Genomic DNA, 27,930 nt, shown 5'->3' with positions numbered 1-27,930 from the left:
TGAGGCTTTCTCACCCACCTCTATCATGACCCCAGTCCTGCCTTTCAGTTCTGGCTAGACCGGAACATGTATACTGGTTCAGATAAGAGTTCAGTACACATGGAATCCAGGTCAGCTAAACTACTTAGGAACAAAATTAGGAGTAGCGATACCAGGAGGGTAGGGAGAAGGTGGGGGGAGGAAGGGAGGCAGGGGGGATTGATGGCATATCAATGCATATTCCCCACCCCACCCCACCCCCTAAGGGGGATGAAGAACAGAAACATGGGTGAAGGGAGACTGTGGTCAAAGTAAGACTTGAAAACAAAATAGTTTATAAATTATTAAGGGGTCATGATGTGGGGAATAGGGAAGGGAGGGCAAAAAGAGCTGATACCAGGGGCTCAAACAGAAAGTAAATGTTTATAAAATGATGATGGCAACATATGTACAAATATATCTGAAACAATTGATATATGGAATATTATAAGAGCTTTACGAACCCCCATTAAATGATTAAAAAATAAAAAGAATTTGTTTTACTTGAAGTTGGCTCAATATTACTTTTAATACTAAGGCATTTTATTATTTCATATAATTTAGGCAAAACATACCAACATTTGAATTTGATATTAATCAAAGAAAAACGTGTGGATAATAGGCTGTAGTAGTGATTACAACTGGGATTTCATAACAAACATATTTGTACTTATCCTGTAGGCAGAATGATAAACTGTAAGATCTTGCTGTATATTTACACATCCTTTAGAGCGTTTGACATCTAGATAAACTTGTTTTCCTAATTTTCTGTTGGCTCAGATAAGTCGTGAGTATCATATCACCAGCTTAAATTCATAAACAAGATCGCTAGGTGGTGCAAATGGTTAACACTTAACTACCAATTAGGAGGGTGGCAGTTTGAGCCCCCTCTGGGGCAACATGAGAAAAGAGACAGTCACTTAAACCCGGAGGATCTCTGTAACACATGATCCCAAACAGATGTAATTGCAACCCGTTTGGAGGGTTTATGTACCAAACACTATCCTAAACCTTCAATTGAATTATTCTCTAAATTATGTAATCTTACCTGTATTAATTTATGAAATAAATGGCTTCTCTATTTTCCTCATACTTTCTTGCTCTATGTTCCCTTCATTCTTTTCCCAATTTTCTCTTTATCTTATTAGTTAAAAAAAAAAGGATGCCGAGACTGACAGTTAATTTTTCAGGAAATATGTTTACCTATTTATTTGCATTCAAGTGTTTCCAGTTCCTAAACTATCCCACAGCCAGGATTTTAATGTACACATATTTAAGGAAAAAATTGCTTAAGAAAATGGTTTCAATAGCTTTAACACATGACCTTTTCATTATAATAGATCATTTATTTCAATAGATTTTGGAGATTAAAATCCTATTGATTTGCTGCCCATATTGGATTTATACACCACTTCCAATAAGATTATGAGTGTTCTAAAATGAAAAACAAAATTGTCATATATCCATTATTTAGATTAGATTGAAATTATGACCTTGGAACATTGATGACTACCAGCAATGTTTGTTTATTGCAAGTTACTCAAAACAATCAAGGCTCATATTCATTAGGAAACTACCAAACTTGTGATGAAAGAAAATGACATGTTTTTGTTATTTTTTTAATTTTAGGAAAATAAATTTACATATATTTTTAAAAGATTTCAAATTAAAGAGATGAATATTAAAGAAAACTATACTTGATTAGGTTAAGAGCTAGTGAATATACTACATTAAAAATGAAACTAGTTCTATGAGGTCTTTGTGTTTAGCATTCCATGAAAATACTAAAAAAAAAACAACCCTAAAACCAAGCCTTTATTAGGTTTATAATTGACACAAAACTGTATCAAGTTTGACTGAAACTCTATTTAGTAGGCATATGAGAATTTTGTTTGTTCTGTTTATTTTCTTTGAAGAAAGTAAAACTGAAAAGCTTGGTGACTTTAAGATCAGTAAAATCAGCAAAACAAACTAATTGTGATAGATGATTTAATATTTTCTGAGCAAAGTTTATCCCATTTGACTCTCTCAATACATTTTTATAAGATTGAAATCAAAACTGAATAAATTACTATTTTGTTTGATCTGTGAATGGAGTTTCAGAAATATACTCTCATGCAAAGTTCTACATTTTAAAATTTTTTTTGTAAAGCATTATAGATAATGCTACCACCTTTGACTTTTTAATCTTCCAGAATTAATTTGGAAAATGTAAGTAGGAGGATAATCCAATCCAAATAAATGATTCTCAAATTGCAATCATTATGTAGATTGAAGCCTACTTAAATTTGAGTCTATTTCTGTAATTGGTGTAACCTCTCTCAAGAACAATCACACTCTGAGATTAGAGGAAAAATCCACTTCAAATCTACATGTGGGCCCAACGTGTCCAGAACTCAAATATCTAAATAATCAATCAATAATCAATCTAAATATCAATCTAATCTAAATAATTCCAAGCGTTTTGACAAACTAAATACAAACAAGTCACCATTCTCTCGTCCTTTTTACAGTGTCTTTCCTGGAAGCAGTATTTAGGATCAACTCTGATCCTAAATTCCCATACTGGCTTGTTAAAATGAACACATTTATCAGTTTGGCTCTGTTACTAGGTGATAAGGCAACAGATGGAATCAATACTAAGCTTTACAAAGGAATGACCTAGGAAAATCAACATTTCTTTGTAATGATTGATGGAGGTTATATAAATCTCTATTCATGTCTTCAGCATTTTCTTCTCCAGAAAGAACGAGATGTCATAGGAGGTGCTGGTAGAGTAGCTCTAACAGATATTGAGTAACAATCTCCAAACACAACAAACTCTATCGAGTCAATATTGACACAGCGACGCTAATAGGACAGGGTAGGGCGGCCTGTGAGGTTCAGGGGCTTTATCTGTTTACGGAGTAGAACACCGCGTCTTTTTTCCGCAAAGCTTCTGGGTGGTTTTGAATAGTTAACTTTCCAGACTGCAGCCCAACATAATCGCTGTGTCACCAGAGTGGGTGATAAATTGGAAACTGGGACTTCATACCACAGTTCTCCACCAAGTGCTGATTGTCTACCCGTTGGTCCGATTTTATTGCCATTATGTATTGTTATGATGCTGGAGGCTGGCATTTCACATGGCATTTGGACAAGTTTCAGTGGAGCTTCCAGACATGGACAGACTGAGAAGAAAGGCCTGCTGATCTACTTCCCCCAAATTTGCCAATGAAAATCATGTCAATTACAGCAGAATATATTATCTGATGTAGTGCTGGAATACAAGCCAGGTAGATTGGAAGTCACTGAAAATACACCGTCTTCACCATATAGGAATGGAGCTGACAATGCTCACAACAATAGCACAGGAAGGGGCAACGTTTCTACTTATTGTATATGAATAAAAAATGGTTTAACTACAACCTGACAAGAATAATGATAATATCGTGTGATAGTCAAAATCGAAAGGTCAAAACCAGAAGTAGTTATCTAGGCATTTTAATTGTGTATATCCAATTGTCATAGGTTGATTCCAAATCATAGCGACCCTGTTGGAGTCCTTGGGGTTTCCTAGACTTGAAATCTTTCTGGAAACAGACAGCCTCGTCTTTCTCCGCCATCGTGCTTAGTGAGCATTAGCCACTAATCTTGCATTTATCAGCATAATGTGTAACACACTGCGCCAAGTTAGAGGGTTCCAATTAATTTCCATAGAATATGGTAATTAACTCTCTTATAATCTGACTTTTCATACAGGTTGGCACACACACATACTACATTTGCCTTATTCTCTCAAGTACACACTGCCATAGAGTCGACTCCAAAGCACAGCGCCCCCATAGGGCAGGGAACTGCTCCAGAGGGCTTCCAAGTTTGTAACACAATGTAAAATTCTAGTTCTTGCCAAATATATTACTACATTTTGATTTAATATAATTGAGGAGTATTTGATTTATAACATTTTAACCTCCTTCAGGTCATAAATCACGTTGCTTTTTACATCTAATAGTAATTTAAATGTGCCCACAATGACTTTAAAAAATTTCTTCATACATCACTAATTGTCCATCTAAGATAATTTTCTGATTGTTTTGAATCTTTAAAATTACTTTGAACAAGCCTCTGCCATTGGCCAACTCTCAGGGGTTTGTGCAAAATTGTATTTATTTCATTCTTATTATTGAAATATGTGCTGCTAGGTATGGGATTGAAGGGTGACAAAGTTTTCTGAAGCCCCTTGAAAATGTCTTCTTCTATTGCCTTTTGGCTGTTTCAAAAAAATTTTTAACATGTTACCCCTAGTCTGTCATTTTCTGATTTTAAGTCTTTGCTCTTTTAAAAATCACTGGTGCTTTTCTACTTCATTCTCACGTGAACCTATTTCACGATCATGGGCTCGAGCATGAGACAATTGGGAAGATACAGGACCAGGCAATGTTTCCTTCTGCTGTGCACAGGGTGGCGAGAGGTCGGAGACAACTCAATGGTACCTAATAACAGCGCCATGGAGGTCGTTAATACTCATTAAGCTCATCGATTTAGAGTTGATCTTTTACTTGCTCTAGAAACTTCTTCGTTAGGATGCCTCTTTCTTCTCTCCTTTTGGACTTCTTGCTCACTATACATAGAGCAAAGCTCTTCCAGAAGAAGTACAGCCAGAATGTTCTTGAAAAGCCAGGATGGCAAGACTTCGTTTCACATACTGAGGACATCTTATCAAGAGAGACCAGCTACTGGAGAAGGACATGACACTTGTCAAAGTAGAGGGACATACTTCGACAAGATAGATGGACAGAGTGGCTTCAAATGGCTCGCGCATAAGAACAATTGGGAGGACGGCAGAAGTGGTGGGTGTTTCATTCTGTTGTATGCAGGGTCACTATGGTTCTAAACGGACTCTCCAATGCATAACAATAACAACAACAACAACACTTCTAATCTATTTATGATACTCATTTCTTCTCATCTATTTTGGGGGGCTCAAAAAAATCTTTTGGTAGCCATGTTGAATAGGCTCTACAGTTTTTCCATTGCACTTTTCCATACAATTTGCAAAATAGTTTATGTTGTTTAAAACAATGCTATGATATAATCTAGAAAAAAATACAAATTGAATAAATACTTAAAAAATTCCCAAGGTGCACAGGTAGTTTCCTCACTGATTAAAAGGTAAACATTTTAAACCCACAATGTTTCAGATCCACATACATTTCACGAGGGATTGTCTGCAAGGTTAGGAATTAATTCCTAGTAAAACTAAGAATTAATATTTTCTACATTCTCAGATCTCATGATGCTTTAAATAATTCTTTGAATCAGCACATTCCACAGATATCTTTCAATGAAGTCACTGTTTATACATTCAACAAATGCTGGACCCTTACGACATACTACCCCCCGTGGACACAATGGTAAAGATGACACAAACCTCGGAGCTACAGACACATATACAGGTCATTGTAATAAAATGTGCTAAGATTCTAAGTTCTATGAACAGGGTTTTATTTCTCAAAAAAAAAAAAAAAGTACTGAGAGTTGGTATCATCAGGAGGTGGCAGATTATGTGCTTTTCAAAATCTGAATGCCTTCGATTGTCACTGCTCAAAAATATGTGGTTCAAATGTTGCAAATCTCCTACTGGCTAAGGAAGAACTACTAGAATTGGTACTAGAACTAGGAGCCATGATTACCCCCAAGTGCTCTGAAAAAGGTGAAGAATATTTCAAATTCCAAAGCTTAAATTAAATATTTTCTATGAAATATAAAGCTGAGCAGGCCCCCTAGACAATCACTGAGCACCACGAGAGCACTTTTGAACAGTCATGGAGTTCAGTAACCTGGTGTTCCATTTGATTCCCTAACTCGGGCCAGTTCATGATGTGAAACCAGTTAGTTCTGGAAAGACCTTCCCACCAAACACATTCGCAGGTTCGTTCTAATTCAGAGTTTTTAAATGATAATGTTCATGTTATCATTTTTTGTCAGAACAAAAAGAGGTATACAAACAGTTCTCTTTCTATTGTATAAAACCAATGAAAGAAGTAGACACCAAGGTAGCAACATATTTTTATCATCAAAGGCAAATGTATTCAGACACACACTTGCTGACCTACAGGCTACCCACGTAAGGAGTGTGCTGGCGGAAAAAGTCGTGTTTCTTGTCTCTTCCATCATTGGCAAGTTCAAGTCAAGTCATGACTAAGTGAACTTGTATCAAAGAGGCTAATCTGATCTACCAGCTCAAGGAAGGCAGAGGAGGAGAGGAAATGAGGAGAGACTCAATGTCACAGGATGGAGTTCAGAGGCTTCTGGATGGAAAAACACAGCTTAAAGTTCTGATGAATGATGGGGAAACACACACACACACACACACACACACACACACACACACACACACACGCTGCCCAGGAGAAAGTCTCCCCTAAACCCCCAGTCAAAAGGACATTCTTATTCACAAACTGTCCCACTTGACTTCGCAAGGTATTTGATTGTTCTTTGCAAATTTTTGGCTATTCTTTGGCTTTCTTCGTATCCTCCCCCACTCACTGCCAGTCCACTTTGCTATAGCCAGTATGGTTTGGAAGCTGGAAGAGGGAAAACCCACTGCCCACCGCTTGTGCTGCCAACGTTCTAACCGTCTGGAATATAAACCCAGCATACCATCCTGCAATGCTTCCAATGAGCCACGCTGGACTTTCAGCAGAGGGCCTGGAATCTTGGCTGAACAACTCTCATTTGGCTGTTTTTTTAGCAAATTCTTTAAGGTTTAGACTCTAGAGGCTTGATATTTTTGTTAAAGTTTCCTTGACTGGATTCAGTCATTTCCTCCATCGCATTTTAAAATTTTGGTTACTCGGCTTTTAAAGCTCACCAGTTTTGTTTAGTTCTTTTATACATTTTGTCTTTTACCCAATGTCCACCTATATTTGACAGTTCCTTAAATATAATTTTAATTTTTGAAGCAAAGTGAAGATAGCTATTTCATAGTTTGTGTTTGATACTTCCAACATCTGAAAGTCTTTATGAATCAATTTCAATAGTATATGGTTTTCGGTGTTTGTATGTTTCTTTTTTTTTAACTTCACCTCTTAGTTACATGTGTTGTTTTCTTTTGGTTTATTGCCCTCCCCCTTGTCATTGTGTGATGATTGTATATTTCTAAAACATTTTGCATGAGTAACTTGAACACTAGAGTCTCACCAGATGTGATTTTGCTTTCTCTGGAGAAGTGACTGGAATGGAATGACCACACAATGCGCGTGACTGAAGGTTCTCCTACTTTCCTGCGGTGTAAATATGATTGTGAATCTTTGACAGGGCTTGGTTTCATCATATACTTTTAGGTCATGTTTTCAACTGCTTTGTCACCACTAAGGCAGAGTTTGCTTTCTATCTATTGGATGCTGTTTCTGTATTGTGGCTCGTCCTTACGTGGAGGATATGGCCCTTTGTTGTCCCCACTTACTGTGGCCAACTCAAAGCCTTTAAGTCAATGCAGACACACGGAGACACCCTGTGGGTTTCTAAGACTGTAACTGTTTAGGAAGTAGAAACCCTAGTCTTCATTACATACGCTGCTATGTATGGTTCCTGGAACTTGACTTTTCTAGTCAGCATTGAATAACACAGTTGAAGGTGAAGTTTACATTTTCCTTTGTTTTAAACGCCTTAAGAATAAACTGTTTAGGAGTTCACCTTATAACTCTATTAACTCTTCAGTTTTCTGTGATTTGGAATTGGACACCCAATGATCTTCTCTTTAAGATCAGTATCTGTATCTTTAAGATACTAGACTTAGACTCTATTTGTGCCCAAGTCTGGATATAGTTATTATTTCACTCTACTGTCCCATAATAGCAAAGAATATCAAGAATGCCATGGATTGCCAATAAAACAGACAAATCTGTGTAGGAAGAATTGCAGTGAGAATGCTCCTTAGAAGCAAGGGTGGTGAATCTTCGTATCATGTACATTGGATGTATCATCAGGAGAGATCAGTCTATGGAGTTAAAAAAAAAAAATCTTTGGTGCACTGGATGGTCACTGAAACAGAGACAGGTCACCAACAAGATATATTGGCACATAGGAGCAATTGTGAGATTGGTGCAGATCTGTAAAGTGTATCATTTGGTTGCATATAAAGGCATTATGAATTAGAATCAACTTCATGTCACTGAACAATAACTAAAAAGTCTATTGTTCTAACCCACAGTTTATGATTTATTATTATCTACGGGAGTTAGTATATGCCTTCCAGCTTACTGATATTTTATTTTCTAAAAATTCCTCTTTTATTTTCTCAATTCCTTCCTACTAAAACTCTTCCTAGACAGCAATAGAAACTTTAGGTCTGATCTTCTCATATTGTTATTTTTTTCTAATTATAAAATGTTTTATATATTTGAATTTTCTGTTTATATTACTATGCTTTCCACTACAGCTATTTCTGCTACTACCTGCCATTAAAAATTCAAGATTTCTTTTTATAGCTTTCATTTTTTTGGTCAATGTGTTTAATAATACAGAGTTTCTTCAATACTGGGTAAAATGTAGCTTTCAATTCAGTGGATCATTCACTGCAATCTGCTTCTAATTTGTAAACCAAACTGTTTTGCACCTCTAGAAATTTTTCCCCATAGACTTATTACCTTCTATCATACTATACAACTTGCTTATCTAGTTTATTGGCCACTAATTAACCATCTATTACTTCTAGAATCGGTGCATCATCAAAGAAGATTGTTAGTTACCTTGGCTCACTGGTGTAAAAAAGCTACCTAGACCAGAACCTGGCATGTATGATATGTTGACTCAGATTTACTTACTGGAAGCAGTGAATAAAAAATGGATAAACATTTTTTCATACGTTTGAATTTGAAATACATCTTTCAAGGGAAGGATTTGCAATCTAGGCGAACTTTGAGGTAGGTCATTTGAATTTCTATGACAGTAGTTTTGTCATTAAGTCAATTTAAGGGTGGTTTTAGAACAACAAATTCTTGCATGAACAAATGAAGGACTCAGAGTCATCCATAATGGAGGTTATAGGACTGTGGTCTCCATCACAGTCACGCAAAACCAAAATCCTATCTTTAGCCAGAACAGAGGAAACGTTAAGGTGATGATTACATTGATGGGTATATGAAACAAAAATGAAAACAACTGCTGTCAAGTCAATTCCCACATGTTGCCATCCTACCAGAGGACCTGGAGCTCCTCAGTGGAGTGGTCCAGCTATACATCTTTACAGAAGCAGATGCCTCCTCGTTCTCCTCCTCTTTCACAAGCCCACTGAGCTGCTTGGGAATGACTGACTTGGGTTAGCAACTCAATGCTTAATCTAAAGCACAACAAGGGCTCCTGACTGGTATGCTACATTACAATTACAAGTAATTAAAATATGATTTATTTTAAAATAAGCTTTTCTTTTTTTTTTCTTTTAGCTTTTCTTCAGCCACTAAGGAACATGCACTTTTCTTAATTAACTGCTAGATGTTTTGAAAAAAGCTCATATGATTAAAGCCAAATTGTCTTCACATATATAAAACCGTAAACATCAGTAATATAATGGATCTTTTGGAATCATGATGCCTGCTCTATACTAAATACATTCCCAGTCTTTTGCTAAATTTAATGCCATGAAAGCAAAGTTCATTAAAGATAGACTTGGAATAATTTGTTCTTTCTATCTTCCTTCAGGATTGTCAACAAAGACAGAGATAGCATTAATTACTTCTTATACTTGCTTATGATTTTAGCTGTGATTAGTCTTTGGCGGTAAAAAATGTCAGCTTTATATACATGAAATTAGAACTATCTGGACACTGCTTTACAGGAAGCTGTCAGTTAACTTACACTATTTTATGCTATTAAATGGCTCTTCGCTTGCTGTCAGTTCATGGGGAGATTTTGCAAAGTCTGATAGAAGCATTCTAATTACAATTTGAAGTCACCTCACTTATTCTTTAAGAACTCATTTAGAGATGACCTTCTTCTCAATATCAGTGCTTACTGAAAGTATTTTGTAGCTTCCTAGCATACTGAAGAGGCTTCTAAAAATTATGCAAAAGGCGCATATTGCTAACCCTCTATGTAATGGCAGGATCATTAGCTTGTAAATTGCTGGATAAAAGCTACATGCAATGTTGCTGTGCTCAGTCTCACAGGAGATTATTTTCATACATATTTAGCCTCACAGGAGATTATTTTCATACATATTTAGTCTGCCATTTTTGTTTTTCCTCTCTTCACTGAAAAATAATGGAAGAACTTTTGTCCAACCTTTCAGATGATAAATTCAGATTATATAAAATGTTTTTTGAACTAAAAAGAATGTAGAAAAGACACTTGATTAATTTTGGAATACTAATTTACAGAAGTATTCTTCTTTATCTAAAGTAGTTTCATCTTTAAGTTTATATTCCCAAATGGAATGAGTATATTAAATATGTAAAAAATCAATGATATCATAATTGATATCTGTTGCTATGCCCCTTTCATGTAAAATACCTTAGGAAATACATTATAATTCTGGACTTCATACCTCTGTGTCTATCGTCTCATCTTGGAGAGCATTATCTGCTAATGAACAGGAATAGGATGACATTCAGACCTGACCTTATCAGAGGGTATGACTCAGGCCACACTCTGTTTAATGCTCATCCTGGGGACTGCTACCTATATTGGAAAGAAGCAATGATATGCCACAGCTAGGGGGAGAAAGTCTGCTTCTGGAGTGGCCTGAAGAAAGCTTAGCAAATCAAGATTAGTGAGAGGCCAACACCTGCTGCAAATGCCCTGCCAAAAGCCCAAGGTCATATGTGCATAAATAAGATACAGTCCATGGGTGGAGAAGAAATTATTGTATTGGAATATACCTTAAAAGGAAGGGTTGTATATTAATGTGATTGCACTATTGCTACTCAATATAACTGCCACCCAATAGCTTTTCCTTGAATGTGTCTGGTAAGAAGGTAAGGGTAGATACTGACAGGATTTGCCTGTGAGTAATTATAAATAGCATTCCCTGAAATGCCACACCTGAAATGCATAAAAAATGAGCCCTCTGAGGAGCAGGGGTGTGATCTCACCACTGGCAAGAGCCATGAGTGGAGACTGACATCTGGACACAGCATCTGGCTTACCCCTGCCTGAACTTTGCATTTTGGACTGAACAGCACCCACCACGACATTAGACATTTCCTCATACTTTCATGAATTTTCTGTAGAACATTGCAGAGATCCACAGAACTCAGAAACATGAGGGAATATAGGCAAGAGAAGGGTAGGGGTGGGGGGAACAAGCTGAGTGGCATCATGGAAGAGTTGGACCCTGGAACATAAGCAAGCCTCAACTCCGAGGGACTAGTCTGGTGATTAATTCATGTAAAAGAGATGATCAGAAATATATTACTATAGAAAATCATTCTTTTCTATGTATCTTCAATAGATACATATAGACATGCCTGGTATGTGTGTTAAGTTGGGAAACTATTCATTGAAACATACCCTCCACAATGTCTCTTTAAAGTATTAAAGAGGCAAGATGAAACTTTGCAAACATGGCCCATAGCCACATGGTTTGTAATCACCACATATGCTTATCAGCATGGACAATGGAAAAGGATTATTTGTCTAGAATAACGTGCAGCCAGGAAGCTCATTTGAATGGATAATGGTGAGAAGTACTGTGGGCAGGTTATGAGCAGAGATCAGTCCCAGGAGAAGGACCTCAGCCTTGGTAAAGTACACTGTTGGCAAAAAAAACAGAGGAAGACCCTCAATGAGATGCATTGAGACAATGTGTACAACCATGGGTTCAAACATAGTAATTGTAAGGATGGCACCGGCCCCAGCAGTGCTTTGCTGTGCTGTGCATGGGCTCACTACGGGTCAGAGCTGTGTGGATGGATGACACCTGACAACAAGAAGACCAATCGTGACATCATTAAGAGTAAAGATGGTACAATTCTAATACTTTCTTATGAAAATCAGTTATTTTAAAACCACTCTATTTTCTTTGTTATATAAGTAAACTACATTGAAACACTAGAATATAATGCGTAGGATGAGTGTGGTTTTCCAGGCTAAATTACTTAAAATCTATTGAAGGTGTCCAGTGAACGGTGGCCTGGGACTACCATATACTTGCTATACTAATGTCTTCCTTGGTTTCTTGTGATGTGTGTTAACCTTGTAGGCATTGTTCTTTTGGGTGAGTGAGTGGTATGGAAAGTTTTGTCCTGTCACAAACTCCCATTGTTTGTGGAAATAGTGTCCAGTCACTTCAGAGTTTAATCTGTATAAATCAGTTGCAGTCTGAAACCTACCTACACTTAGATAATTTCCTTTTTTCAACAGTATTTTAAATTCCATGTCATTAGCAAAATTCATGAGAGACACTATCAATAAAATCGACTTATGCCCACCCCAGAGGGATGATTTACAGTGTTCTCAACCATAACATGATAATGATATCTCTAAAATGAACCAGAGACATATATAAACCATAGATATATTAATGTATTGGGGGGGTGTACTTAATTCTAGCCCCAATCTAAGAAAATTAGTTCTTATTATATGACCCTGTTTGATGCTCACCCTTGTGAAGAGAACACTGAAGATGTAGGTGCTATAGCAAAATGGTGACTAACCAGATAGTGCCCAGCTATCAGAAAGAATAGCATCTGGGGTCTTAAAGGCTTGTCTTCATATAAGCATTCATCAAAGTGAGGCATCAACTCAATCCACTTGAGAGAAGCACTACAGCCCGTGGAATCCAAGGACCATACACAATAAAACACAATCCAAAAGAGGAAGTAGTATCAGAGTTTAAATTATGAACACCTCATTTGCAGAAGGCTATGGATGATAATGGAAACCCAAAATCCATTTCAGGATCCCCACTTGGATTCTGTCCCTGGTCTATCCCCTCTGACCACAGCAGAGGACATGAATAAGCTTGTGATAGAGAGCACTGTAAAGTTGATTGTGGCAGAGAGAGTTAGATTAAAATGTATATCTTACTATTGGATCTCCCTTTTGACCCATATTAAAGCTGTTTCTGTGTTTAATGTTTATGTTTTATCTTTGATTGAGGTCTTTCTAGATTTTATGTATTCATGATTATTGGGCCTTTGTGTTTCTTTGTGTGTTTTGTATGTTTTTCTGCATGTGAATTCCAGGCCAGGTAGAAATATGGAGACAGTAACTGCATGGAGGCATGACAGGGGAACATAGGGAGCTAACAATAATGAGTATGAGAAAAGTAGTGTTTGTGATAGTTACATCATCTGGTGTCAATGTGGGACTTGAGAGGATTCAGGGTGAAGGGGTGGAGTCTAGTCTGTCAATCACATCATAGCCAATGAGGCCTCAGTGTGGGCATAGCCTCCTGAGAATTCTGGGAAATTCTAAATTTTCTCCTTGGAGCCAGGAGGCACTTCTCTCTCTCTGCTCACTCCCTGAGAGATGCTCTACTGACAAGATACATGGCGCTACGCTCTGCAAGCTGGAAAAGCCACATGGACCTGCCCTCATGCCACCAGAACTCTGGAGCCAGAGAAGCCACATAGAAACCTGTGCCAACGCTGAGATGCTTACAAAGCCACTGGATCCACAAGACTTCCAGCCCACCGGCCTGTTATCCTCCTGCATTTGGCATCATTGCATGTATTTCATGAGTCTAAAGAGGACTTTGTAGATTGGAATTGGACATATGAGCTAATATTGAACTTATGGACTTGATCTGGACTAGGCTGGGATGTTTTCTCAATGTTCAATTGCTCTTTTATATAAACCTCTTATATACATATGAGTATCTATTAATTTGTTTCTCTAGTCTACCTAGACTAACACAGTGTTCTAAAATTGATTATGGTGAAAATTGCACAAATATTAATACAATTGAATAATAAAATTGTGGGATAGGTGAAATATATGCCAATAAAACTATTTGAAAAAAAAAGAAAAACAATTTTAAAAAGTCCATCATTAGTTGTTTTGAACAATTACTACATTCAGGATGAACTGAAAAGTTTAGGGCTCTTCAGGCTGACTGGAAATAATAAAGCAGACACAAATGTATCTCTGACATCACAAACATTGTGGGTAAGGTGAACACTTGTTAAACTAAATCTTGGACTGTTAGTAGGAAATATGCCCATAGAATTTATTGCAAAAGTCTACAGAGTAACCCCAAACAGAAGGCCCTTTGTGCTCTTTCCTTTCAAACACTGGAGCCACAGGCCCATGGATGGAAGCTTTTGTCTTCTTTACCCTCTGCACCAGAGCCCTGCAGCCACCCTTTGACCTCACTATGAGTTTTGCTCATTCACGAAGCCTCTACCAACCGTAGCAGTGCTACGGAGAGAACTACATACGATACATGGTCATCCCACATGTGTCAGAGTCGAATTGTGTCCAGTGGCTGGTTTGCTACTAAGCCTTTCCTGAAAAGCACCTCTTAGTGGAGTCCAATCTCGAACCTTTGGATTAACAGCCAAACCTTTTAATAATTGGGATCACCTAGGAACTCTTAGCCAACAGGAGTTATGTGAAAACCATTGTGATTTAGTGTGAGGAATTTGGAGATCTAAATAAAAACCCACACATAAACAGAAATGGAGCTGGAGAAGGGAAATGGTATCTGGTCTGTAATTCAGTCAAATATTTCATTCCTAAGCGGTTTGATACCTAAGGCCTGTGCTTTTTAATCCAAATGAATTTCTCTTTAATGATTAATTGAAGGAGAAAGGTGCTTTCCAGTGAATTTTCATCTTTTGTTACTGCTTCCAGTTTTAATTTGGCTCTCAGCAAAATGTACTTTCTCAATTTTTTCTTTTAGGAATTCTTCATATTCTTGATAGCAGGCAATGTGACCCAAAACAAGTCATGACATGGCTACAGCATTTATTCATTCAGTCCAAATTATTTCTCAGTGTTAATCTGTGCAACTTATTTGTGAGATGCCCCAAATCAAAGAAGCACAGGCAGACAATGTCCCTGCCACTCACGGGCATATTCCATTAGTGATGAAGGACAGAGTACGACAGAATTTCAACTGAAGTGTCATGAGAGCTACGATGTGGCTACATAGTGTGATATGGAAACACCTTGAAAGGGCCTTTTGAATTGGAGAAGGTAAGTGATGTAGGCCTACTGTGAATGTTCAGAGGGTAATATCGTAGACCTAGAAAAATTATCTTGAGTCCTGGGTAGTGTAAATGGTTAATGTTGGAGATTCAAGTCCACCCAGAGGTGCTCAAAAGAAGATCTATCCCAATGTACTGAGAGCTCCATGATTGGAAACCTGGTGGAGAAAAGTTTACAATGCCACACAAGGGTCTGCGTGAGATTTGCTCCACTGAACATCAATGGCATTAGACCTGATGAAGAAAGACATCAAGTACATCATTCATTTAAAAAGCCTCGAAGGACATTCAAACGATGCTAACAAAACAGATCAGTGTGGACATTAGAGGAGACTCTGAAACTTGTTTCATTGCAGAATAGCTAAGGCAAATGGAAGAAATGATGAAATCAAAGCGTTGAACAGAGAATTTCAAAGGGTGGTTCTGGAAGACAAGTATTATAGTGGAATGTGCAAAGATCTAGCGTTAGAACAGGCAGAGGGAAGAACATGCTCGGCAGATCTTAAACTGAATGCACTCTGGGGTGAACCCAATGGCAACTGGAACCGGAAGCAGGGTGATCTAGACAGACTGAACGAGAGTTTGCCAAATGGGAGTGGGAAGACTGAGGCAAAGGGCACATGTCTTCTAAGCCTGAACTTTAGGAGGTCATTGCTTTCATTTACGGAAGATCATGCAATTATATTTGCAACACAGGTTAGTCACATTGTTTACAAGGCAGAGAGTGGGTTGGAAGTGGAGTGTGGGCATTTAGAGTAGTTTAGAAATGTGTTGCAGCACTCTGAGCAAGATAAGGACCTCCCATGATTTACTACTGTCATGAGGCAGACACCTCCCCGCCCCCCCCACTTGTGGGTCAGTTTGCATCGGTATGGTGGCTTGTGTGATGCTATGATGCTGGGAACTATGTCGCTATTTCAAACCCCAGCAGGGTCACCTAAAGTGAGCAACTTTCAGTGGAACTTTCCGACCATGAAGAAGAAGGAATCAGACGTCCACTTCAAAGGAAGTAGCCAGCCACTGAACATCGTATGCAGAGCACTGGAACATTGTCGGCTACGGAAGGCCTAATGAATGGAAGCAGGATATTGTCAGAGATCGTGACCCGGATTGGCCACTGCGGTCAGACAGCAATTAAAATATGACCGAGACGGATCTGTTTTCTCGAAGTAGAGCCCATCATGGTAGCTTACACTGCACTGAAGAAAGCCTGTGGGAGCAAAGCCTTGGGAATCATCGTTTACACAAGTCACAATGAGAAGAAACAGCTGCAACGCTCCAATAATCGTAACTTGGAACGTAGGATGTATGAGTCCAGGAAAGTCAAAAGCAGTCAAAAATGAAATGGAAGACATAAGGATTGCTATCATAGGTATCAGTCATCTGAAAATGGCTGATACTGGCTATTTTGAATGTGCAAATCATATGGTTTATTATTTCAGGAATGACACAATCACCAGGAATGGCAGGCATTCGTGGTCAAAAAAGGACATTTCAAGATCTCTCCTGATGTACAATGCTTTCAGTAATAGGGTTATATCTATTTGCCTTCAAGGAAATCCAATCAATTAAACTATTATTCAAATGTATGTACTAACCATCAAGGCTAGAGATGAAGATTGATGAGTTCTATCAAAATCGTCAGTTTAAAATTGATCAAACTTGCAATCAAGATATATTGATATATTTATTGGAGACTGGGGTACAAAAGTTGGAAACAAAGAGGAAGTGACAGTTATTGGGAAATATGGCCTTGTTGATAAAAACAAAGTGGGAGATTGCATGATAGAATTTTGCAAGATCAATGACTTGTTCATAGCAAATACCTTTCTCAACAAGTAGTGACTATCCACATGGATTTCTCCTGACGGAATACAGAGAAATCATATGGACGACATCTGTGGCAGACATGATAGAGTGGTAGCTCAATATCAGCAGCTAACGCCAGGCCAGGTGTTGACTGCAGAACAATCAATTTCTCATATGTACGTTCAGGCTGAAGCTGAAGAAAATTAAAACAAATTCACCAGAGATAAAATATGAGCTTGAGTCTATCTCACCTGAATTTTAAGAATATCTCAAGAACATGTTGGTTGCATTGAGCACTAATGACAGAAGACTTGATGAGTTTGGGGAGACATCAAGATGATCATTCCAGAAGGAAGGTGAAGTTCATTAAAAAGACAAGACAGAAAGAAAGATCCATGTGAATGTCAGAAGAGACCCTGAAACTTGTTCTTAATCTTAGAGTAGCTAAAGCAAATAGAAGAAATGATGAAGTCAAAGATCTGAACAGAAAATTTCAAAGGGCAGTTTGAGAAGTAAAAGTCAAATATTATTGAAAAAAAACATGCAGACTTCCACGGCCACATAGAAGTCACAGACAATACTCACACTTTAGGAGTTGATTAGATCCGTGAACAGGTGACCACCAACCAGGATTAAAAAGCAGTATGTGTACAGCCATCGGTTCACAGCAACTCTGCCTCTCAGTCAGCGACAAATCTCTCTAATCTCTCAGCTCAGCAGTTCCTCGGACTTTGCTTCAGTAGATCAGGAAGCCTGCCTGTCACTCTGTCTCACAGTCGAGCAGTCTCAGCCAAAATGAGAAGGTACCCATGGCCCTGCGCTGGTCCTCTTTGTCACAGTGGCTGTGGCCTAGATTTCTACTACTTTGGAAAGAGAGCTCCAACGTGCTCTTCTAGGATTGAACTAGGATTTCTCTCTGTCAGAGATGTCTCTTCGAGACAGAGGAAGGGATTGATGTGCAGTGTTTGCCTTTAGCAGCCCACATTCCCTAGGAAACAAAGGGCGTGACTCGATTCACACCCTCTACTAAGACCATGCTTAGTCACCCCTTCATTGTTTCACCTGGATAAGAACCACCTTCAAAATGGAACCATAGTCACAGGTGTGGAGTCTAGAATTATCATCCATCACATGGCATCATATTAATGGACTCTTTCTCAAATAGTTTTCATAAGGAAATTATCAATAGAATTAGAAAGATATGAAATAATTTTTACAATACAGAATTGTCGATTTTCATTACCGATTCTCCTCTTTATGTGTCTGGAGCTATAGAAAACATTTTCTAACGCCCCTTTGCTTGGAAAAAAGAGAGAGAGAGAGAGAGAGAGAGCGAGTGCAAAATTGACTGGGTCAAATGAAGCATTATTTAAGGGAATACTTTTCAACTGTGTAGGCAGCACACCTGGGAAGCTGCTGTAGAGCATCTCCCTAGGATTAGACACAGTTTTTGCAATGCTTCCTGGAGTGCTAGAACAGATGTAAAGTGTCCTCCTGCAGAAACATGAGGCCAAGATTAGGAGAATGTAACCATTTGAAATCAGCACTAGGAAAATAAAAATATATATATAGGGTTCTCAACCTTTGCTCTGTTCAGCACACATATACATTTTTAGCAAATCTGAAACACAAAACACTCTATTAGTGGGCACTTTGGCTTTGAGACCACCTATTAGGACAAGTGAAATGTGCAGTGTTGTTTTTTTTTTGTTTCTTTTTTTTAGTTACTCTATGAAGAAAAACTGAATAAAAGCTGCAAGATGCTTAAGGCAAGAAACAGTTTCCATTCCTCCCCTGGATTTTCTTCTATTTCCTTTTCTCTTGAGTTCAGATGTCATGAGTGATTTTTCAAAAGAAATATTACATTATACTACTCAATTTCCAATAAATCAAATATACACATACTTCATAAAAAGCCCAGAATTAGAAAATGTAATCTTGCTGTTGTTTATGGCAAAATTAAATTGAGAGGATTCTCCCTTCCCTTCTCTCTCCCTTTGGCCACCTCCAGGAGTAAATATCCAAAGGGAATAAAATAGAGAAATAAGAATGTAATAAAGAAAAGATAAAGAGATGAAGAAAGAGGGGGCAAAGGAAAGAGACGTCAAGCAAGAGTTAGGTATTGTGGGAAGAACATCTCTTTTTCATTTGCAAAGACACAAGCGCCAAAGAACAAGAACTGGCATAGAGGATTGCACATTAAGCTAATATCTTCAAGGTGGAGAGTTTGAATCCACCAGCCACTCCAAAGAGGAATGGATGCATTTGCATCTTAAGGATGGCGAAGAATATCAAAAGTACCATGGACTGTAAAAATAACAAAAATATCTGTCTTGGAAGAAGTACAGCCTGAAGGCTCCTTAGAAGCAAGGATGGGGAGACGTTGTCTCATGTATATTGGACGTATTATCACTGAGACCAGTCCTTGGAGAAGGGCGTCATGTTTCGTAAAGAGAGACGTGGAAAAGTGGAAGGCCCTCAACAGGATGGATTGACACAGTGGCTGCAAGGATGGGCTCAAACATAAGACCAACTGTGAGGATGGTGAGGGACCAGGAATATTTTGGTCTGTGGTACGTGGGGTCACTGTGAATGGAAGTGACTCAAGAGTGCTAACAACAATAAGCACACCGTGTTCATCTGTGGCAATGGGTGTTTGTTTTTGTTTTGGCATATGACTACAGAATTTCCAAAACTATCCCCAAATTTTTCACTTAATTTTTGGATGACAGATTGAAATGACTTTCCTGTATTGTGCCTTCATATTGGTCAACGTCCTCCTAGAGTACATAAACCCCAAACCAAATCCATGGCCATGGAACCCCTTTGGGCACACGGTGACCCTATGTCAGGTTTCCAAGATTGTAGAACAATCAGGAACAGAGAGCCTCATTGTTCTCAGAGGGGTGTTAACCATCACTTGTAACTAACAGATCAATGCCTAACCCACAGGGCCACCAGAGCTCTTTCCTAACGTGCATACAATTTCCTAATTCTCCACTGGTGTTTCATAACTTAAAGAAGAACTAGAAAAACAACACGTTTTGCCACATTATACACAGATCTGCTTTTTAAGTATCTGCACTTGGGTTTTAGAGAGTGAAACCGAGATGGCAAAGGCTTCAGTGCATTTTATTTCTGATGAACCGTATCTTATATCCAACAGCTTACAGAGAATCATCCCTCAAAGAATCATAATATTCCTATTTCTGTCCAATTGCTGCCAACCAATATTGACCTTATAGGATTTTGTAGCTCTCATCAAGAGTTGTCTCATGTCAGTAAAGAAAGCATTCTAAAGCTTTACTACACCCGTGCAATTAAAGACAAGTGTTCTTTGAGGAGGCAGAATTTCATCAGTTGTGTTTTCAGTGCCTTAAAAACGAGAGGCTCATCCTCTGATATGATATCTTACAAAGTGTTCCACTGCTGTTTGTTGAGTTTTCACTGGTTATTTTTATTAGAAGTAAACATGCAGGTCCTTTTTCCTCATCTGTGGTTGTCTATAAAGTCCTGTGAAACCTGTCTGCCAGAAGTGATCCTACTGGTATTTAAAATATTGATCGCATAGTTTTCAATACCATGCATGGCAGCAGGCATGCCAACACAGTATGACCAACTGACAAAATAAGAAACAGCTGAGAACATCCATTAGCAACTGGAAAATAGGATATAGGAAATATGAATCAGTGGAAATTTTAAGTCATTAAAATATGAAATAGAATACACAATAATTAATATTCTAGGCATTAGGGAGCTGAAATGGATTGTTACTGGCTATCTTAAATTGGAAAATTCTATGATCTACTATTCCAGGAGTGACAAATTGAAAAGAAATGTAGTCACATTCAACACAATGTGGTTGCTGATAGGATAAGACAGATACACACCCAAAGAAGGCTAGTTAATCTGACTATTGTTAAATTCTGCACAAACCACTAGTGTCCAACAAGAAGAAATTGAATATTTTCATCAAACTCTGCAATCTTCAATCGATTAAACATACAGTCAAGTTGAGTTAATAATTATTGGAGATTAGAATGTAATAGTAGTAAACAAAGAATGATTAAAAGTTTGAAAACATGTCCTTGGTCATAAAAATAAAACCAGATATAGCATGATAGAGCTTTTCAAGACCTATGACCTATTCATTGGAAATACCTATTTTTAAACAACAAAAACAGGCATCTACTCATGGGCCTCACTGGACAGAATATGCAGGAATGAAATTGACTACATTTGGTGGGGGCTGGGGGGTGGTGGTGGGGATGCTCAATAAAATCAGTAAAAGTAAGGCCTGGGGCCAACTTTGGGAATGCTCATGAATTGCTCATATGTGAAGCTGAAGAAAATTGAACACACCAGAGCCAAAGTGTCATCTTGACTGCATCCTTTCTAGAACAGAAGAGACGTGGAACAGTAAAGACGCACAGGCCAGGGGGGCTGTGAGACGACATTAAGAAGTTGATGAGAGCAAAAAAAATTACTATAGAGATAAGAAAGGAAGGGGAAAACAAAACAAAACACCAAAATGTTTGTCAGAAGAGACTCGGAAACTTGCTCTTGAACATGGAGTAGCTGAATTGAAAATTATAAAATAAAAGAATGGAACGGATGATTTCTAAATGGAGCTTGAGGAGAAAAAGAAAAAAGAATTCATCAATATGCCCAGTCCTGGGGTGGAAACCAGAAAGGAACATACCCAGCTTTCTCAGAACGAAAGGCTAGATGGAAAACATGCAAACATTGAGTTGCAATATTGACACATCCTATGGGCAAAACAAAAATGAATGGCTACAAATCATCTCTCCTGTGAATAAGTTAAGAAATGGTTGATGCATGGAGAAAAGCCATCCCTTGAAGGGTCCCAGGGCAGGAGGAGAAAGGATAGTGAGCCTCTAACGAGACGGTGACATGGACTAACAGGTGGACGGAGAGGCAATATACGGTAATGAAGGGCACAGCCAAATGTTAGTAAGGCGAAGACAGGTGCCCAGGTGAGAATAAGAGTTCATGAAATACGGTTTAAAACTGGATACATAGATAGGTATACAAGCTAACCAAGGACAAGGCGATGAATGGGACCCCAACAGGGTATATTTAGGTTTGACAGAGGATATTTCTATGTTTACTTATATGTAGTAAGTATATCCATTAGTAAATTAGAGCATATAGGAAGGAAAGCCATGAAAACTTTTTTAAAAAATTCTATTCACGTTATTTCAGTGTTTGTTTTAATTTTTTTTATTTAAAAATTTTTTTTAATCATTTTATTAGAGGCTCATATGACTCTTATCACAATCCATACATACATCAATTGTGTAAAGCACATTTGTACATTCATTGCCCTCGTCATTCTCAAAAAATTTGCTCTCCACTTAAGCCCCCGGCATCAGGTCCTCATTTTTCCCCCTCCCTTCCTGCTCCCCCCTTCCTCATGAGCCCTTGATAATTCATTAATTATTTATTTTGTCATATCCTGCCCTGTCCGGCGTCTCCCTTCACCCACTTTTCGGTTGTCCGTCCCCCAGGGAGGAGGTCACATATAGATCCTTGTAATCGGTTCCCTCTTTCCTACCCACTCTTCCTTTACCTCCCAGTGTGAAAACTGGGGCCACGAGGCTCAGAATGATAGTCTCGGGAGACATCAAGGTCATTTTGCATCTTGCTACATCTTATTTGCTAAGAAATGACTCCGTGTTAGACGCCTGTGAGTAGTTATCTAAGGCGCTCCGTGTGAGGAACAAAGACGAGGGAAGCAAAATAAAATATGCACAGGGAAGTACAGCTCAAAGGACGAAAGAACCACATACCCCTCAGGCTGTGACCTTGAGACAAGGGGAGCTATGTGGTGCTTGTAAACCACTGTTGACCACTCAGAACGAGGGCACCATTGGAGACCCTGGATAGGGTGGGAGGAAAAAGTGGGCCAAAGCTTTAAATCCTAAGAAAAACCGGCTTACTGTTCTGATAGAGTCAGTGGAAGCCCAGATATTGTGACTCTTAGGCTTATCAAGCCTCGGGTGAACCCAGCTCCATGGCTCAACTACATGGCTCTATCCTTGGGCGAAAGGATAGAGAGGCCTAACATGTTGGCAATACCAGGGAGGTACATAATCATCAGAACTACCATCCATAAGATATCAAAAAGGCAATATTTGTTCCAGAAAATAAAGTCAGAATTCAGGAAAAAAAGGAGGAAAAGAAATGGTAAAACAGAGAGAAAATAAGAGAAGCACTGTTACATTGTGGAAATTGCAATCAATGTCACAAAAAAGCATATGAATTGTTAAATGGAAAACTAATTTGTTGTATAAACTCTCACACAAATCAGAATAAAAATATTTTTAAATGATTAACTATATAAAATCATTGTACCAAAAGGAATTGGTAGAGACCATCTCGGAAAGTAGAATGTAACAAGAAAGGGATGGAACTGAAGAGAGACATGAAACCTACATTGAAGGCATTGGGGAAAGCAAGCCTCCGGGACTTGATGGAATACCAATCGAAATGTTCAACCGATTGATGCAATGCTAGAAATGCTCATCCTTCTATGCCAAGAAATTTGGCAGACTTTGTCAACTGACTAGAAGAGGTGCATACTTGGTCCTTTCCAAATAAAGATGGTCCAACACAATGCAGATGTTAGTAAACACCCGTATTAATATCACACGTAAATAAACTTTTGCTGAACATAATTTGAAAACAACTACTTTAGTCCCTCAAGAAAGGACAGTTAGAAATGTAAGCTGAATTCAGACTAGGTTATGGGAGAAGAATATCATTACTGATGTCACAGGGATACTGGCAGAGAATACCAGAAAAAACAGTATGTACCCATGTTTTATTGACCATGCAAGGTTTTGTTACATGCATCCTACAAATTATGGATAACACTGTGAAGAATACGAATTTCAGGACACTTAATGGTGCTCTGAATGTAGACTAAGAGGCAGTTTGTAATAGAACATGGGATGTTTTATGGTTTAAAATCAGTAAAGGTATGCACTAAGGTTTTATCCTATTACCATATGTATTCAATCTGTAAGCAAATAATTTAGAAGCTGGAATAGATGAAGAAGAATGCAGCATCAATATTGGAGAAATGCTCAGTATAAATATACATCATGCAGAGGACGCAGCTTTGCTTATTGAAAGCAAATAGGTTTTGAATATAAATGAATATCATCTTCAATATATATTACAATTCAGTGTAAAGAAAACAAAAATGCTCATGACTGGATAAACAAGCAACATTGTGATCAACGTTGAAAAGATTGAAATTGTCATATGTCACATTTACTTGGACTTACAGTTAACGTTCATGGAAGCGGCAGAGTCAAGAAATCGAGCGACAGATGGAATCGGTCAAATCTCCTGCTGAAGACACCCCGGCCTGGCAGAAGAACACATAATTCTGTGTTAGCGAGAGTACAACCAGAATGTATCTGAGAAATGAGCTTGGCAAGAGTTTGGTTCCTGTGCTTTAGGCATTTATCATGAGAGACCAGTCCCTGCAAAAGGGCATCAGGCTTGGTAAACTAGAGGAACCAAATAAAGAGGAAACTTGTACCAAGGCGGATTAACACATAGGTTACAGCAATGAGCCCTAGCCTGGCAATGAACGCGACCATGACACAGGTCTGGGCAGTGTTTCAGTTGCTGGCTCTTAGCATCCCTATGCATTGAAGGGAACCAACAACAAGAAAAACCACGTGTATGGGATCTGACTGCCACGTTTCCCTCCTGCAGAGTGACCGATGCTTTGGTTAGCAGCCACACGGCTACTCACTGAACCACCGTGGATCCTTATGACACTATGACTCTCATATTGGGACTTGGGGTCTAAGTAGTAAATGTGTCACACCACGAATGATATAGCTTCTTGTATTGCCGAGCTGGGTGGAGAAGCTTGGCAGGACTTGATGCTGTGTCATAATTCTAAAAGCAGCAACAGTGTGGAGTACCCTAAGAAACAGCCGTTTGTAGCATCATTCTTTAACGCAGCTTTCTGTCTACCATGTATATGTTCTCTACGTCAAAAAACAAATGAATGGATACAATGATTCATTAAGCAGGTTTTACTCTTCATCATGAATCTAAGCAGAAAATAGTGATTACTGATTATCTCATTAATGTAGTAATGACTATCTTCTACATAGTAATCAATTATTGAATGTCTTATAACATTCTTCTTACCATTGAGTCACGTTATAATTGAACTTTTGCACTATTCACCTTTTCCATATTTTATGACCTGACTCCCTAACAAAATTGCAATGACCTTAAAGGCCCTAGAGGCTAATGTTTTTCCCCCAACTCTGTGCTTTCCCCATTCCTGCTATTTCATAGTTAGTTACTAATTATTTGTCAGTTAAGGAAATCCATAACCTTGTGATTTAATAGAAATGAAAACAGTACCAAAGGAACTTCGTTCTCTGAAACTGTCAGAGAAAGATGTCAGTTTGGGAAGTCCTGTGGAACAACTGTGAGAACAGCGGAGAGGTCATATCTGGCCTCCCTGCTAGCTTCCCTATTGCCACACGGCTGAGATCAGGCGTGCCTCCATCTCCCTACCTGCTCTAACTCCCACTAAGCGTTCCCCCCACAGCACTCTTCTCCGGTGCTGGGCCCACCCATTCATTACAGTGGCCACATCGACCAAACTCATAGCTACAGGGGTTTTTGAGGGCAGTTACTAGGTTACCACAAGTCAGGAGCAGTAAATAGTAGGATAAAGTCGTGAGTCCACAGCAATATTTCTCCTCAGCCAGCAGCCAAGTCTCTCTCTCTAGTCCTTAGCTTCTCAGCCACCAGGTATTCTATGCCCTCTTTGCCATCAATTTTAGATCTCTTGTTCCTGTGTTCCTGAGTTTATTAGCTCCCCTCTCCCCTGTCCTCCTGGAACTATCAGTCCTGTTGTTTTACCCTTAGGATTGTTTATGTTGCCTATCTTATATAGATAGATGTGGAAGCAGCAGCAGCAGCAGCAGCAGCAGCGGGCCTACAAATAGTTCCAGGTCTGTCTGCTGGCCCTTATGTATGTTCTCTGAAGAAGTCTGATAAGGTGCCAAGCCCTGCCTCCAATCTTTGAAGTCCTTTTTTTGGGATTCCTCTGGACCTCATTGTTTGGCTATGCTTGCTGCTCTGTTGTGCTCCCTTTGTGTTTTGCCCCCAGTGTTGGGGGGTCAGAATGGGCACAATTCCAGCACTGTATCTCCAGTGCTGTCACCTGCAGCACTGTGGGTCTCTGAGGGGATGCTGTGTCTCCTGGTGGGTCCTCTGTGCCTTGGCTGCTCTGAGCAGGAGTGTCATCCTCAGGGCTCGGTGGGCCAGCATGCACTTCCTCTCCCTCTTTCCTTCTTAATTGGCCCCGGTATGGTCTGGGCGAACCTCCCCCCTCTCCTTGGGTTGCATCTTCAGTGCTGTCCTCTGTGGTGCCATCTTCAGGGGAGGAGGTCAACCTTGCCGGGTTTGGGGCCAGCCCTGCAGATTTCTGTGTTAGTTGGCTGCTTCGTGCTTATAGGCTGCCCTCACGGCTTGGTGCACCTGAGGTCTAGTCTCCCTCTCCCTTTCCTATGGAGACATCAACTATACCCTCCCTGTGGGTGGTCAGTGCCCTGTTCCCCCACCATCCACACCACCCCCACTCCTTTTAACAAGAGAAGCTCTTCACAATTCAGATTAAATAGCATACTTTTTGAAAAATCTAGATATTAAAACATAATAGACCTTGGCATAGTTGTTAACTTCTCAGTATTTTATAAATGAGAATTGCTCTCCTGACATATTATAGCGGTCAAGTAGTATGACACAATAGCTTTTAATTATATCTTTAATTACACATGACTATACCACATCAAGTAAAACTGGCAACAGAAATTTAATATGTATTTGACCCATCAATCATAATCACTGCATAATTGCTTGAATTTGGAATCGGGAAGTCCCATAGCTATGACAAAGTCTTGGAAAGCAATGGATGAAATAGTTAAAAAATTAGTAATCATTGTTAATTTTTTTTCTATTGGTAAAAATGGATAGCAGAAACCCAACCACAGTAGTTAACAAGAAAAACAGTGTTAATTATGCCACCACAAGGTCTATATTATCAGAGGATAAGAAAATAACAATATTAAATCTCTTTATTTAGAGCCTTGGTGCAGCAGTATTTGAATAAATAGAAAATGTGTGTTCAGTTAGGGACCCAGTTACAAGCCACATGCTTGCTTGAAGCGTTATTAAAATCAACCCTAATACGTGTTATGTTGATGGCCACAGCGTAAAGGTCAGTAGGGGAAGTCTAGGAACTTCTTAATATTGCTTAAACCCGGCCCCCAGGGAGAAGGAGAAAATGGAAAATGACTCTGATTTCATCTTTCTCCCTTGCCGCGATAGGATAATGTTTATGGTCCTGCCTCTGTCCACTGACAACAAATCTTCCCCTGTGACTGCAGAGCGTTTCCTCAGCTCTGTGCAGAGTGTGTGTGATCGGAGCTTATGGAGTCAGGGAAATAACCCAACACAGAGGACAAGGCTCCTATTGACACTAGTTCATGACAGGGCTTGACACTCTGGCAATCAAGCAAGCCCCAACAGGGAAGTATTGAATGCTGCCATCCCGTAAGATCCAGCCCATGAATTTGCAGTGTTAGGATCTGGTGACACAAGCAGTCATCAAGACACGCTGGCATTCACTGAATTCTGTCAACGTGGTTTAATGTGAGAGTAACGTAAACTTGAGAGACTGATTCAGGACAAGACTATGCAAGTCAGGAATGGTGTTAAGAACAAAAGCCCATGAAACCTTCCAGGAGAGTTTCAACTGCCCATTTTAAAATTCGATGACATAGTTGTAAAGATCTGCTAATAATCATGGCATGTAAAAAAATGTAAGCCTACGAAAATTGGAAGTGATCAAACATTAAATAGAACAGATAAGATCAATATGCAAGGCTTTATT

Source organism: Echinops telfairi, unplaced genomic scaffold (assembly GCF_000313985.2).
Source record: "Echinops telfairi isolate 266 unplaced genomic scaffold, ASM31398v2 ScPeMD7_31;HRSCAF=116, whole genome shotgun sequence".
Classification (NCBI taxonomy): domain Eukaryota; kingdom Metazoa; phylum Chordata; class Mammalia; order Afrosoricida; family Tenrecidae; genus Echinops; species Echinops telfairi.
Note: the sequence above shows the minus strand (reverse complement) of the source record.